Here is a 14,712-nt window from a genome sequence, read left to right on the forward strand (position 1 = left end):
AATGCCGACTGTCCTCCATTCCTCCTCCTGAAGCCACATTCCTCAGTCTGCCCCGTATGTCTTTGAGGCCCCCCTGAGTAACCATCCCTCCACTGGAGCTCAAGGTGAGTGCCTGCAAGCGAGTGAGTCTGTGCGTGGGCTGTTTAAGAGGACGTCTGGCTTTCCCACAGCCTTCCGACCCCAAACAGATGGGATCCCCACTGTTTTTCACAGCTAGATGCTGGGGCTCTTCTTCCTGGAACCAGTACTCTGGGGTGAGGAGCCCGGTGTGGGGGGCTGGTGTCTTTCGTTCCTCTGGGGGAAACTTCGCGGCCGACGTATCCCTCCTGATTCTCAACCACCACAGGGAGGTTTGCGTCCCGTTTCATGTCTCTGCTCCACCTACTAGTCTCGACATGGCTTTTCCTTTATATATTTAGTTACAGGACTTCTGTCCAGCTAGATTTCAGATGGTTCTCCAAGTTGATTTCTCTGTAATTTAATTTTAATGTATTCATAGAAGGATGTAGGCAGTGTTTATTTACTCCGTCATCTTGGATCTCTCTCCTCCTTACTTTTTTTTTTTTTTTGATTTTTTTTTTATTGGGGAAGGGCAACAAGACTTTATTGGGGAACAGTGTGTACTTCTGGGACTTTTCCAAGTCAAGTTGTTGTCCTTTTAATCTTAGCTCAGCTCCAGGTCCAGTTGCCGTTGCTAGTTGCAGGGGGCGCAGCCCACTATCCCTTGTGGGAGTCAAACCAGCAACCTTGTGGTTGAGAGGATGCGCTCCAACCAACTGGGCCATCTGGGAGCTCAGCGGCAGCTCAACTCAAGGTGCTGTGTTCAATCTTAGTCGCAGGGGGCACAGCCCACCATCCCTTGCGGGTCCTCATTGCTTTCTTAATGGCTTCTTTTGATGAGCAGAACTTCTAATTCTGGATGTAGTCAGGTTTATCAATTTCTTCACATGCTTTATTTCCCTAAACCATGTCATGAAAATATTTACATATTTTATTTTCTAGAATTGTTATTTCTTTCATATTCGGATCTATAATCTACCCAATATTATTTTTGTGAACCATATGGAATTTTGACTGGGATTGTGCTGCATCTATAAACCAATTGGGAAAGAACTGACATTTTAGCAATATTGAATATTATAATCCACAGACATGGTATATCTCTCATTTATTTAGGCCTTCTTTACTTTTTTGATAATTTTCTGCATAGTCTTGCAAACATTGTTCTATTTATTCCCATTTAATTTTTCAATGTTATTGAAAAATATTTTATTGAAAATACCTTTTTTTGAATTTTATATTCTAGTTTCTGGCTAGACTCATTTATTTTTTCAAGTTTTGTTCATATAAGTACTTTTTGAATATTTATTGATTTAATTTTTACTCACTGATGATTTCAGTTTGTCCATTTTTAATGAATGTATTGTTGATCCATTTTTTATTTCTTTTTTATTACTTATGTATTCATTTTTATTAGTTTCAGGTGTACAAAACAACATAATGATTACACATTTACACCCTCACAAAGTGATAACCCCACCAAGTCTACTACCCATCTGACACTGTACATAGCTATTACAACACCATTGACTATATTCCCTATACTGTACTTTACATCCCATGACCATATATATATACATATATATATATATATATATATATATATATATGTATATATATATATAATTATGTTGACATTATATAGTTGACATTCAATATTATTTTATATTCATTTCAGGCGTACACTGCAGTGGTTAGGCATTTATACAATCTATGAGGTGATCCCCCAATAAGTCTAGTACCCATCTGACACCATACATAGTCTTTACAACATTACTGACTATATTCCCCACACTGTATTTCACATCCCTGTGACTGTTTTGTGACCACCAGCTTGTACTTCCTAATCCCTTCACCTTTTTCACCCATCCCTCAACGTTCCTCCCATCTAGCAACCATCAGTTTGTTGTCTGTATTTATGAGCCTATTTCTGTTTTATCTGTTCATTTATTGTGTTCTTTAAATTTCACATATAAGTGAGATCATATGGTATTTGTCTTTCTCAATCTGACTTATTTTACTTAGCATAATATTCTCTGGGTCCATCCATGTTGTTGCAAATGGTAAGATTTCATTCTTTTTTATGGCAGAGTAATATTCCATTGTATAAGTGTACCACCTTTTTGGTATCCAAAGGTGGTACATTTAGATGATGTATCCAATCATCTATTGATGGGCATTTTGATTGTTTCCATATCTTCACTATTGTGAATAACGTTGCAATAAACACAGGGGTGCATATATTTTTTCGAATCAGTGTTTTGGATTTCTTTGGATAAATACCCAGGAGTGGAATTGCTGGGTCATAAGGTAGTTTTATTTTAAAATTTTTGAGGAATTCCATAGTGGCTGCACCAATTTGCAATCCCACCAACAGTGCATGAGGGTTCCCTTTTCTCCATGTCCTCGCCAAAACTTGTCATTTGTTGATTTTTTGATGCTAGCCTTTCTGACAGGAGGGAGGTGGTATCTCATTGTGGTTTTTATTTGCAATTCTCTGAGAATTCGTGACATTGAGCAACTTTTCATATGTCTATTGGCCATCTGTAGGTCCTCTTTGGAGAAATGTCTGTTCAGGTCCTCCATCCATTTTTTAATTGGATTTTGGGGGGGAGGCGGTTGGTGTTGATTGTATGAGTTTTTTTATAAATTTTGGATATTAACCCCTTATCAGATGTATCATTGGCAAATATTTTCTCCCATTCAGTAGGATGTGTTTTTGTTTTGTTGATGGTTTCATTTGCTGTGAATAAACTTTTTAGTTTGATGTAGTCCCATTTGTTTATTTTTTCTTTTGTTTCCCTTGCCTGAGGCGATATATCAGTAAAAATATTACTATGGGTAATGTCTGAGAGTTTACTTTGTATATTTTTTTCTAGGAATTTTATGGTTTCGGGTCTTACATTTAAGTCTTTAATCTATTTTGAGTTTATTATATATGGCATAAGAAGGTGGTCCAGTTTATTTATTAAATAGACTGTCATTACCCCAGTATAAGTTCTTGCTTCCTTTGTCATAGATGAAATGACCGTATAGGCATGGATTTATTTCTGGGCTCTCTCTTCTGTTCCATTGATCTATGTGTCTGCTTTTATGCCAATATCATGCTGTTTTGATCACTATGGCCTTGTAGTAGAATTTGATATCAGGTAGCATGATACTAGACTCATTTCTTAACAATTTACATGTAGATTGTTTTGATTTGCCTACACAAATAATCGTATCATCTGCAAATTATGATACTTTCTTTTTTCAATCCTTATGCCTTTTGTTTCTTTATTTTGCCTTAATGCATTGGCTAGGGTCTCCAAAAAGATGGTGAACAAAGGTGATTGTGGATATCTTTGTCTTCCTGATTTCAAGGAAAATACTTCAACATTTCACTATTATGTATATTGTTTTCTCTAAGTTTTTTGTATGCACCCATTCCGATTCAGAAAGTTTTCTTCTATTTCTAGTTTTCAATTTTTTAATGAATTGTTCTTGAATTTTGTCAGATGACTTTTCTGCATCTACTGAGATGATGACATACTTTCTTCTCTTGATAATGTGATGAAATAATTGACTGATGTTTGAACTTTAAAAACAACGCCTGAAATAAATTCTTGAAATAAGCTTAACTTGGTTATATAATGTTTTAAATGCTTTGAAATTTGAATCACTATTTGTTTTAGGATTTTTGTGTAGGATCTTTGGTTTTCAAAAACATTGGTCTATAATTATCTTTCTTACAGTCCCTCTGAGGTTTTGATCTGTAATGCCAATTTCATAAAATGAGTTGGGGAGTGTTAGTTATGTTTTCTAATAAAACTAAAGATAACAACTACTGAAACTAAAAATAACATAAGTACTTACCAAGTTTCTAGAGGGAAGAAATGCAAAGAAAACACATTTTACAGAGCAAAATATGGGGTATGTGTGAAACAAAGAAGTGTAAATCACATAAAACAGGGTGAGAGTAGAAGTACGTTTTAGATTTTTCTATTAAAAACAACATCTGAAAAATCTCACGTCACTGTTTTACTATAAGCATATCTAAAAAATTACTCAGAAAGTTAAAACTAAAAGGATAGAACAATATATAGTAGACAAATAGATACAAAAATAATGAGTAGCAATATTATGTCAGATAAAATATAATTTAAGGGGAAACAGTGCATTGGTTATTTATTGCTGTAAAAAATATTACTTCAAAGCTGAAGATGACAAACATTATCAGACACAGTTTCTGGAGGTCAGTACCCAGCAGTGGCTTGGCTGCGTGGTTCTGGCTCTGGGTCTCTCACGGGGTTGTAGCCAAGATGTTGGCCAGGGCTGTGGTCATATGAAGGTTTGATGGGCTGGAGGATCTGCTTCCAGAATGTTCTCAAGACACAGCAGAGCAAGTGAAACAAGAGGGGAAGAGCAGCCACAATGGATGTGGAAGCCTCTTTATATGACCTGCTTTCCAAAGTTGCACCCCATCACTTCTGCTTCATTCTAGTCCTTAGAATTGACTTGCTGAATCTAGCCTACACTTAGAGAGGAATTAGATCCTTCTTGTCAAAGGCGGAACATCAATTAATTTATGAACATATTTTTAAAACCATCACATGAAGCACAGAACACTCAAAAAAGATGATTATATAGAAAACCACAAAGAAAGCATCAATAATTACAAACAGAAGTTATACAGGCTGTGTTCTTTGACTTCAGTAAATAAAAACAGCTTAACTAAAGTTTATATTATAAAGATAACCACTAGACCAAAAATACAAACCTTCCTAATTATCAGAAGAAACACATGCAGGCACACAAACACAGACACATAGTAAAACACTAAAACTCCAGAAGAAACAATAAAAACAGAATTCATAATATAAATTTGATGACAGAATTAAGTTTAAGCTTATCTGTCATGCTAATTATTGCAAGAGGACTAAACTTGCTTGATAAAAGGAATCAGCTATGTGTAAGTTATGTGTAAGGATTATACCATTATTTGTAATGGCAAATATTAAAGGTAGCCTTAGTTTCTCTCACAAATGAGATGGTTAAGTAAATTGCAAGTTCCATACATTGTGACAACATACAGCTCTTAAAAAGAATGAGGTAACTCTCTACATATTAAATAAGATATAATCTTCAAAGAGCATCATATTTTTAAAAAACAAGATAAAGATATTTATAGTCTGTGATAATATGGTGGTTTGGAAAAGAAAAATAACATGCGTATTTTTAGTATGATTCTGGAAAGATCCATAATAAACAAGCAATACTGCTTGCTTATAGGAACAGGAGGAAGACGGTTGGAGGCAGAGAGGAGAGAGAAACTTGCCTTGTACTGTCTGTCTTCCTTTGGAATTTTTATCCAAGTGAATTTGTATCCAAGTGAATATTACCAATTTAAAATTTTTATTAAAATAATTTTAATAAAGTTTTAATTAAAACTTTAATTATTTTAACTAAAATAATTAACATTTTAAAATTTAATAAAGCAAAGAATAGACTAATTGAATTGAATTGACTAATAATTATGTAAGATATTTTTTAAATGGTCAAAAAATTACCTCCAGTAATGGCTCTGGTTCTTTAAACTTTCCAGGAACATACTACATAAAAATGAATCTACAGCACAGAAAAAATAGGAAAGCAGCCCAGATGCACTACAAAAGTAACAGAACACTGAAACAAAAACCTGACAAAATAGCATTAAAAAATAACTATACACCCACTTATGTACCTATGGAAATAGATTCAAGAAAATACTGTCAAGTTGACATTAAAGATCTTGCAAATGGATTAGAAAATGACAAACATCCTGATATAAAAATGGGCAGAGAAGACATAATTAAGAAAAGAAATATGAGGCATTTGATACATAAAAGCATGGTCAACATTACTAGTAATTAAGGAAATGGGGGACAAAAAGACTTAAGAGCTATTGTTTTGTTCTAGATTATCAAAGGTGTAAAAGACTGGAAACACCCAAGTTTGTTTAGGGTATGAAGAATTGGACACTCATAGACTGTTTACAACATTTCTGGAGAGCAATCTGGCAACACGTATTTTAATCTTTGACACAGGAATTTTGCTCCTAGAAATTTATCCTAAGGAATGAATTGCTCAAGGGTCCTACAATACAACGTATATACAATAATGTTCATTGTAGCAGTGACCTGGGCACTTTAAAAATAAATCATGATATATCCATACAATTCCTTATAGCTAAAAATGATAGCATAGGTTTATACACTGGAAAATGGTGCACTTATGGAATATCTATTTACTTGAAAAATTAAATACTATTCATTTAAAGATTAATAACAAAGGAAAATGCTCACAGTAAGTGAATTTTGAAATGCTGCAAAAAATATAGTGTGAGTTAATTTCTGTAAAAATCTCACTTTTGAGTTTAAAAATACAGGAAGAAACTCTGTAAAAAAGTTTAATAGTATTTTCTCTGGCTGGTGGAATTCTGTGATTCTTTTTACAATTTTCTGAATGAACACTGATTACTTTATACCATAAAAAAATTATATCTATACCTATATCTACAAAACCTGGCACTATCTGCTCCTACTCAGTTATTTCCATCTCCACCTCCTCACTCGACTACCCTGGTAAAGTAAAATAAAAAAAGATGAGGGACACTGTTTTTACTAGGCCCTTCACCGTGGCTTAGGAAGAGTTAATTAACTCCTAATTAGTAACTATTTAACCTGGGAGGAGCTTCTGACTTCAGATTGGATGATGGTGACATCATGCCATAGCAGGAGCCAATAGTAGCGTCCCTGCTAAAAAGTTCCTGTAAGACCCGGATGTGTTAATGAGGTGTTTGGACCAGTTTGGTAGACACTTCCAACCTAGAGGTAGCTAGCTGAGCCGCCAGCCACGCCCTGCAGCCCTTGCCTCCTGGCACGCGCCACCATGGGGTCTTTTCTGAGTCTGTGGGTTGTGGCCCTTGTGGGACAGGCCTTTGAAGGGCTCTGACTCACTCTCCCAGCCCCTCTGTTCCTGAACGTCACCACTTTCTTTTCAGACATCCCTGCCGCTGGTTTTTCAGCAGGTGGCCCTGCATCCTGCTGAAAATTCTCAAGGATTCACAAAGACAATGCGAATGCTTCTGTTTGTCCCTTTGTTGTCACCCCTCCTCTCTCAGATGCCCAGCCCAGCGGTTACATCCTGTCTCCCTTGTCTGTTTAGGCTTCCCCTCCTAGCCTCAGTTCTGAAGATAAAACCCTGCCTCAAGGGTACCAGTAACCACCTAATAGCCACATCTAACACTCTCGTTTTCTTAGTGTTACCTTTTCCTGATTTTAAATGTAATGCTTTCTCTTAAGAAAACGAAAAGGAATGGGGAGGAGGGAGAAAACAAGTCATGTGTAAACGCCTCATCCAAAGATATCGATGGTTAACAATGTTGGGTATTTGCATTCCAAAATATGATAGATTTGGAGTTGCTCTGGTTACAGTTTGTTGTTCTAATTTGGTTTTTGTCAAGTGAGCATTTCCTCATGTCTTGAATATTCATTTATTTAAAAAAAATGTTAGTGGCTTCATAATATTACAGTATAGGGAATAATTTATTCCCCTTCTCTTGTATATCTAGATTATTCCCAACTATTCCCATTTTAAATAATTCTGTAAGGAACAAGGATCCTTTGCACGTGTATTGTCCCAATATCTGAATATTCCCTTGAATATATCTTAGGGATATCATTCCCCCCCCAAATATTTGAGTTAATCCTCCTTTCTTGTTATTCCAAATGAAATTGAAATCACTAATTTAAAAAACAAAGAGCTAGGAATGTTAACTGCTTACTCTAGTGATTTTTTTTCCCCAGTAGTTTTGTAGTTCTGTTTTAAAATTTAATCCAAAATAGTTTTATGTTTTGGTTGTTTTTGCGAATGGAATCTTATTTCTATTACATTTTCTAACTGGGTATTACTGTAATAAAAAGTGTTAATTTTTATAAACTAATGGCACTTGGATTTACTTTATCAAATCTCTTGTTGGTTCTCTTTTCAGTTGATTCTCTTGGGTTTGTAGGCAATTATTACAGCAACAAATTTGCAGTGTATGTATGTCCAGCAACTTGCCTTATATACTTGGATGCTTTTGTCAGTAGGAAATATCCCTTTAAATCCTGTTTTGTCCTTTTCCTTGAATTCCTATGCAAAATTATTGTTGCAAATCTTGTTTCCTATTTGGATGTGTATTGTTAGAAACCAGACTCCTTGCTACTGTGGTTCCTTTTTTCATTTTTGTCTGAGATGTTTTTTATAAGCAGTTGATTACAGTTTTTTAAATCTTTTTTGTTTGTTTTTCAAATCTTATTTGCAAATGTTAATTTTTAATAGGGATATATTTGTTAACATAACAACTATTCCATTTAATTTTATTGCTTGTTTCATTTTTCTTTTCTACTTTTTCATGTTTTGGAAGACATATATGCTGTTTTAAAAGTCTCCTAGTGTTTTAGCAAACTGAATATATTCTTATCTCAGTATCAAAAGTACAGAATGAAACAATGTTTTAAAAATTCTCTTCCTTTCCACCCTTTTTCCTCATGTGAGGGATTTAAGAAATTTTACTCCCCTTGCCTTTAACTTTTCTGGGCTTGGTTAATATAACCTGGAGTTTTATAATCAGGTTATTGTTATTATATTACATTTAACAATATACATTATCCCTTCCAAGAATTTTTGACATTTGCAACACATTGTCAACAAAATTATTTTGAGTAGGGCTTATGGATGGTATATTTTCTGAATCTTTACAGTTTTGGAAGTGTCATTTCTTAGTTTCCTATACTTGTCTGGGTATAAAATTCTCGGACAATTCAGGAAAAATTGCTTAAGATTCTATATATTTCCCCATTATTTGTTTTCTGGTAACCCAGACTGATGCTTATTCCTTTGTATGTAACTAGGGGTTTGTTGTGTTGTTTTCCTTTGGAGTCCTGAATGTCAGTAGACTTTAATATCCTGTCATTTGAAGTATTTGCTATGAGTTTGTCCAGAATGCAACTTTCAATCTCCAGGGGCGTCGGTCATTTTGGTTCTAATTTGTTCTCATTCCCCTCCCCCCCCACATTCCTTAAGTTGGATTTTCACTTTCTGTCCTCCATTATCTTTTTTTCTTTCTTAAAAAAAAAGTCCCTCACTTCTGTCTTCTTGCCAAGTTTCTCATCTTCCACATTTCTTGTTCATTTGTTCTCAGGCTAATACAACTCTGCTCTTTACTGCTTCTATGGGTTTCACATTTTCAGTTTTTCTGCAGTTCTGCTTTATCCCGCTCATCCCATTGTAGCTTCCTCTCCTCTTGTTCTCTGCTCCTGCTGAAACTGAGATGACTCCTTATTGAGGGTACAAAAGTTTTCTTCTGGATGTTGCAGATGGCCTTTGAAAGAAATTTATGTTCCCACTGAGTCTTCAAATGATTCTTCTTTGTTCTGTGGTATTTTGTCATGCCCCCATGCTGTTTTTTAACCAATGGACACATCCTCAAAGCAGGTGATTTCCAACTAGACACGTGGATTCCATCAGCCCCATACAAGATCCACTCAGGTGACGATGTGTACAACTGAGGGCAGTTCTTGGGGTGCCCAAGCTCTCAGTACCTCCTAGCTTCTCTCAGACAAAAGTGGGGTGTTGACTTGCATTTCCCTAATAACTAGTGATGTTGAACATCTTTTTATATATCTACTGGCCATCTGTATCTCTTCCTTGGAAAAATGTCTATTCAGATCCTCTGCCTATTTTTAAATTGGATTGTTTGGAGTTTTTTTTTGTTTGTTGTTGAATTGTATTAATTCTTTACATATTTTGTATATTAGCCCCTTATTGGAGATATCATTTGCAAATGTCTTCTCCCATTTGGTTGCCTTTTTGCTTTGTTGAGGGTTTTGGTGTGTTTTTTTGTGTGCAGAAACTTTTCAGTTTGATGTAGTTCCATTCGTTTATTTGGGGGAGAGGAGGTCAAATTGGGTAAATGGAGTCAAATGCACAGTAATGGAAGGAAACTTGACTTTGGGTAGTGAGCATGCAATAGAGTATAGAGATATTGAATTATAATATTGTACACTGGAAATTTGTTATTAACCAGTGTTAATAAATTTTATATACAAAATGGGGTGGGAGTGGGATCTATGCCTACAGCTCTCCCAAAACTATGGAAATGTGGACTAATAAAAACAGAAACAAAAACAAGAACAAACTCGCATGCACCACAGTGAGGGGCATTCCTATATCAGCCTCATTTTGTAGGGACTACATCCCCTGGGACTCACACCCGGGGTCGGCACCACTCCCCCTCCTCTTCTGCCTGGCTGTCTTTTGGGACATGCAGTAACTGAATGGGTATGGCAGGATGGAGAGAAGAAAACAGTATGCCTGGCCACTTAAGTCCAGGTGAGGGTTAGGACAGGGAAGGAAAGTCCCTTAGTTATAATAATACTCTGACTTGCAGTCTCTACCTTGAAGAGATCATTTCTAGGTAAGGAGAATGGTTGGGTCTCACATCCTCAATTTTTGTCTCACAAATTCACTTTCTCCTTGGGGACTGATTCATTCCTTTATGCATTCACTCAACCAGTATTCATCTCAGTCAGCAACTCTGTCACCACTGTGCTGTCATCCATGGGCTCACAGGGTGGATTCCTCCTTTAATTCCCACAGCCAAGACCAGGTTCAAGAGAGCAAACAGAAATAAAGCAAGGAGTAACCAAGGAGCACAACTTTGCGGCACCAAGACTGCCGCATTGGGACCCAGAAGTCCAACATCAGAACGTCTGCAGCATCTGGTCCACCGAGTACAGTTAGAGAGACAGAAGGAGGGATACAATGGCTTGTGATGTCTCTTGGGTAGGTGTTTCAAGAGGCAGAGTCTGAGAGGGTGCTAAAAATCCAGCTCTCCAGGCTCTAGAATTAGGGGGTATTCCTCCTAACTTCTGCTCCCAGGTTGGTCAGCCATCACTTCTTGATGTGAGTTTTCACCTTTACTTCTGTCTTCAATGATAGTGGGAGAAGCTGTGCCAAGGGTTGCAATTGGAGTCAGTGAATTATTTTTCATCCTCATTTTACCTGATGTTCTGGGTCTTTTGACACGGTTGCTCATTCCCTTCTACCTTCAGCATGTTTTTTATTTTTATTTTGTCACAGCACCTTCCCTTGGTTCTGCTTCTCTATTCACACCTCACGTCTTTAATCCGGAATCCTTGGCCCCCCTCTAAACCGTGTCGGTGCTCAACAGGACCCCGTCCCTGCCTCCTTCCTTTATTCTATACAATCTCCATGTGGGAGTGCAGACTCCAGAGCCCTCGATAAGACAACCCTGTCAATGCCTCCTGTCTCTGTATCTCTCATTCATATGGTGAGCCGCAGAGCTGTACCTAATGGTCCTCTCCACACTTTCACTGCAATGCCCTCCCCCCACCCCACGACATTAAACCCACCTGGGGTCCAGTCCACACCTCAGTGACTAACACACCACTCAAGCCAGTCACCTGGCTGCCATTGGACTCCTGACTTCCCTCACCTAGAACATTCCTTCACGAGGCTTCCTGGCCATCTTACTATCTCTAGTATTTCTAACGCCCATTTTTCCTCATTATCCTTACTGCCTTAGTTCAGGCCCTCATAAGCTGAACTGCCTCAATTAGGCCTCATTTACTGCTGCAACCCCCAGAAGACATTTGGCAATTCCCAAATGGGGGATGGTAACTTCAGACCTGGGATGGAGGTCTGGCTCTGCTAGATTTTTCACGTGACCTTGGACAAGTCTCTCTTGAGCCTATCTCACATGGTGGTCAGGTGGTAGAGGGGATTAAAATGAGGGCATGTTGTGGAATGTTTTGTAAGTAAACAAAGGAGTTTCACAGGCTAATATAGATTTTGAAGGACCTGTATAGCCCACAGCTGACATAAAGGGGGAGGCCATGCCCTGTGGGGCGCACTGTTCATGCACAGCCCCCCTCAATCCTCAGGGCTCCATCTTACCACCTCTCCAAAGAGTGGGGGAGGAGCCCAGACTCCTGTCCCTGGAGGAGGGCTGAAATGGAGCCTGACTACCCAGACTCTCCAACTCCTCTCCATGTGCCTTTATGTTCCTCCTGGGTCCACATTGTTCCCAGACTGTCTGTTCTCAGAAATACATTATGCAAATCCCAGCTAGCCCTGTATCCATAGAAACCAAAATCTCCCACCTTCCTCAGCCTGTTCCCTAGCAAAAGAATCCCACCCAAGTGACACCCACAAACAAGGACAAAGAACATCCAGAGCAGGGGGTGCTTCCTTCTGTCCTGGGACATCAGGTTTTAACAGTCATTCAGTCCATCCTGCGCTGTCCTCCAGCTGCGGCTGGGGAAAGGAGTGAGTGGCACAGGCCAGTGCATAAAGCTGCATTTTCTTTTTGAAAGCTTGAAGGGAGATGCTACAACCCCCACTAGAAGGGTCCTCTTTTGCCCAATCCAAATAGCTCTGCTGCCGTTGAGATCACATTCGTGGTGGGCGTGAGTCACTATTCGACAGCATCTGTAACCTGGCACATACAAGCATGAGCCATCACTGGAACGTGCAGTACAATTTTCTTAGGCATGACTGGTTACTAATTTTAGGAATTTTTCAGGACACGCTCTTCTCTAGAATCATCTTTTCTATACTTCAGACAGTATGACTCTTTAGTCTTTTTTCTCTAGACTCAAAACATAAGGCAAAGCTCCTGGTACCACACCCAGGTTCTTGAATGTTGGTTGGCAAATGCCCCAGCAGAAGTCACTGCTGTGTGCAAGACACTAGGCTTTTGCTAGGATCACAGGTTGTTAGAATTGGAAAAGACCTCGAAAAAAACACGCAAGTGTCCTAGCTTGTGTACAGCAGAGAAGTTGAATGGCTTTATTTAAAGCCACCCAGCTATTTAGTAGTAGAGCCAGGTAAAACAATAGTAGACTCTCAACTGCTAAGTATGTGCCAGATCCGATCCTAAGTGTTTCACATATGTGTTCATTTAGCCTCATAACCACCTTAGGAGGTGGGTTATTTCCATTAATCGTAAGGTATCTTAGTATCTCTATTTTTCACATGATGAAACCAAGGCACCGAGAGGTTCAGTAACTCTCCGAAGGTCACACAGTGCTTGAGTCAGAGTTTGAACCCAGCTTGTCCAATCCCATATCCCAACCTCTTAACAACTAGGCTATTTAGTCACTAGGTATCTTTGTGAGGACTGAGGTTTTAAGAATCTATGTTGAGGTCTCAGGTTTATCTTCTAATGTCAGGAGCAACAAAATTTCCACTTAGTTTTCTTCCCCATTCTAAAACCCTAGGGTGAAATATTTCAACAACAAAAAGCTAAATCCATCAGTAGGATTGCATGAAAACATCCATGACAAACCTCCCCCTCGAGAAGAGGAAATTATGTCAATAACGTCCTTTATTTTTTTCTCCTCTTCTTGGGTTGCTCAGGGACACAGATTGAGAGTATGTCCTCTTAAATGATAGTGTGTTGGCAGAACCAGATACACTCATAAACAGAATATTGCTGTGTACACAACATCTCTGGAAGGATTTTGTTTTTTATAAACGGTAATGTAATTGTTCACAAGGAGGTGAGCTGAGTGTTTGGGCAAAAGTGGGAGACTCTCCTAGTACTTTGTATCTTTGGAAATGGATGACCTAATCAAACAATACACACACATTAGAGACAAGATCCCACTTGTCTTTTTGTGTGTGTTGTCTGTATGTATAACTCTGAATCCTGTTTTTCTGTTATTGTTACATAACCATTTTCCCATGTTATTGAAATTCTTCATAAAGTTTTATATATACATCCTTGTTAAAAAATCTCAAGAAATCTGGGCACTCCCAATATGGATAACTTACATTTCTCACTTGCCTTTGGGATTCTTCATTAATGTGAATCAACGTCAGCATTCACAACCTCCCACTTTCTGAAGAATTAGCCAACATGGATTAAGTCTATACTACGTGTAGGGTATAATAGATGGCATTTGTCCCCCAAAATTACCTCATTTAAATCCCCACAACAGCCTGAGGTAGATATTGTAATTCTCATTTTAGATGAGCGAGCAGAGGTTCGAAAGGTCCAGGCAGCTCATAAATGAGAAGGTTGGTGTCTGGACCCAGGAAACTGGATTTCGAGTTCCTTCTCCCAGCTAAAGATGCTGCCACTCTTGTGGAACTGTCTGGAATAGCTTCTCTGAACTCCAGTGCACACATCACTAATCATGTTACTCCCCAGCAGCACAGCTGGGTCTCGGAGCACAGAGATGAAGACGATGTGGTTCCTGCTCTCGAAAGTCTCTGTGCAGAGAGGACAGCAAAGGTAGCTCTGCCACCCAAGTGCAGTGGCAGCCAAGGCAGCCTGGACAGGTCTCAGAAGGCACCACCAAGCCAAGGACAACCGAAGGCAACCAAGGGAAGGCAACAGACCCTGCAGGCCAGAGAGGCCACCAGAGGCAGCTCCTGAGAAGTGCGTGTGCCTGGGGCTCAGGAAGGCTGGGCGCTCTGCACAGAATGGTGGCACAGGTGGGTAGGGGTGCAGGACAGGGCTCTTGCATGTCACTCTAAGAAGCTGGGGAAATTCCAGGATGGCACAGTCACTCTCTGCCGAGGATCCTGACACTGCCACTACCCATGGGGTTATCAGAC

The sequence above is a fragment of the Rhinolophus sinicus genome, chromosome 15, assembly GCF_057876585.1.
Source record: "Rhinolophus sinicus isolate RSI-liver-muscle chromosome 15, RSI-T2T, whole genome shotgun sequence".
Taxonomy (NCBI): Eukaryota; Metazoa; Chordata; class Mammalia; order Chiroptera; family Rhinolophidae; genus Rhinolophus; species Rhinolophus sinicus.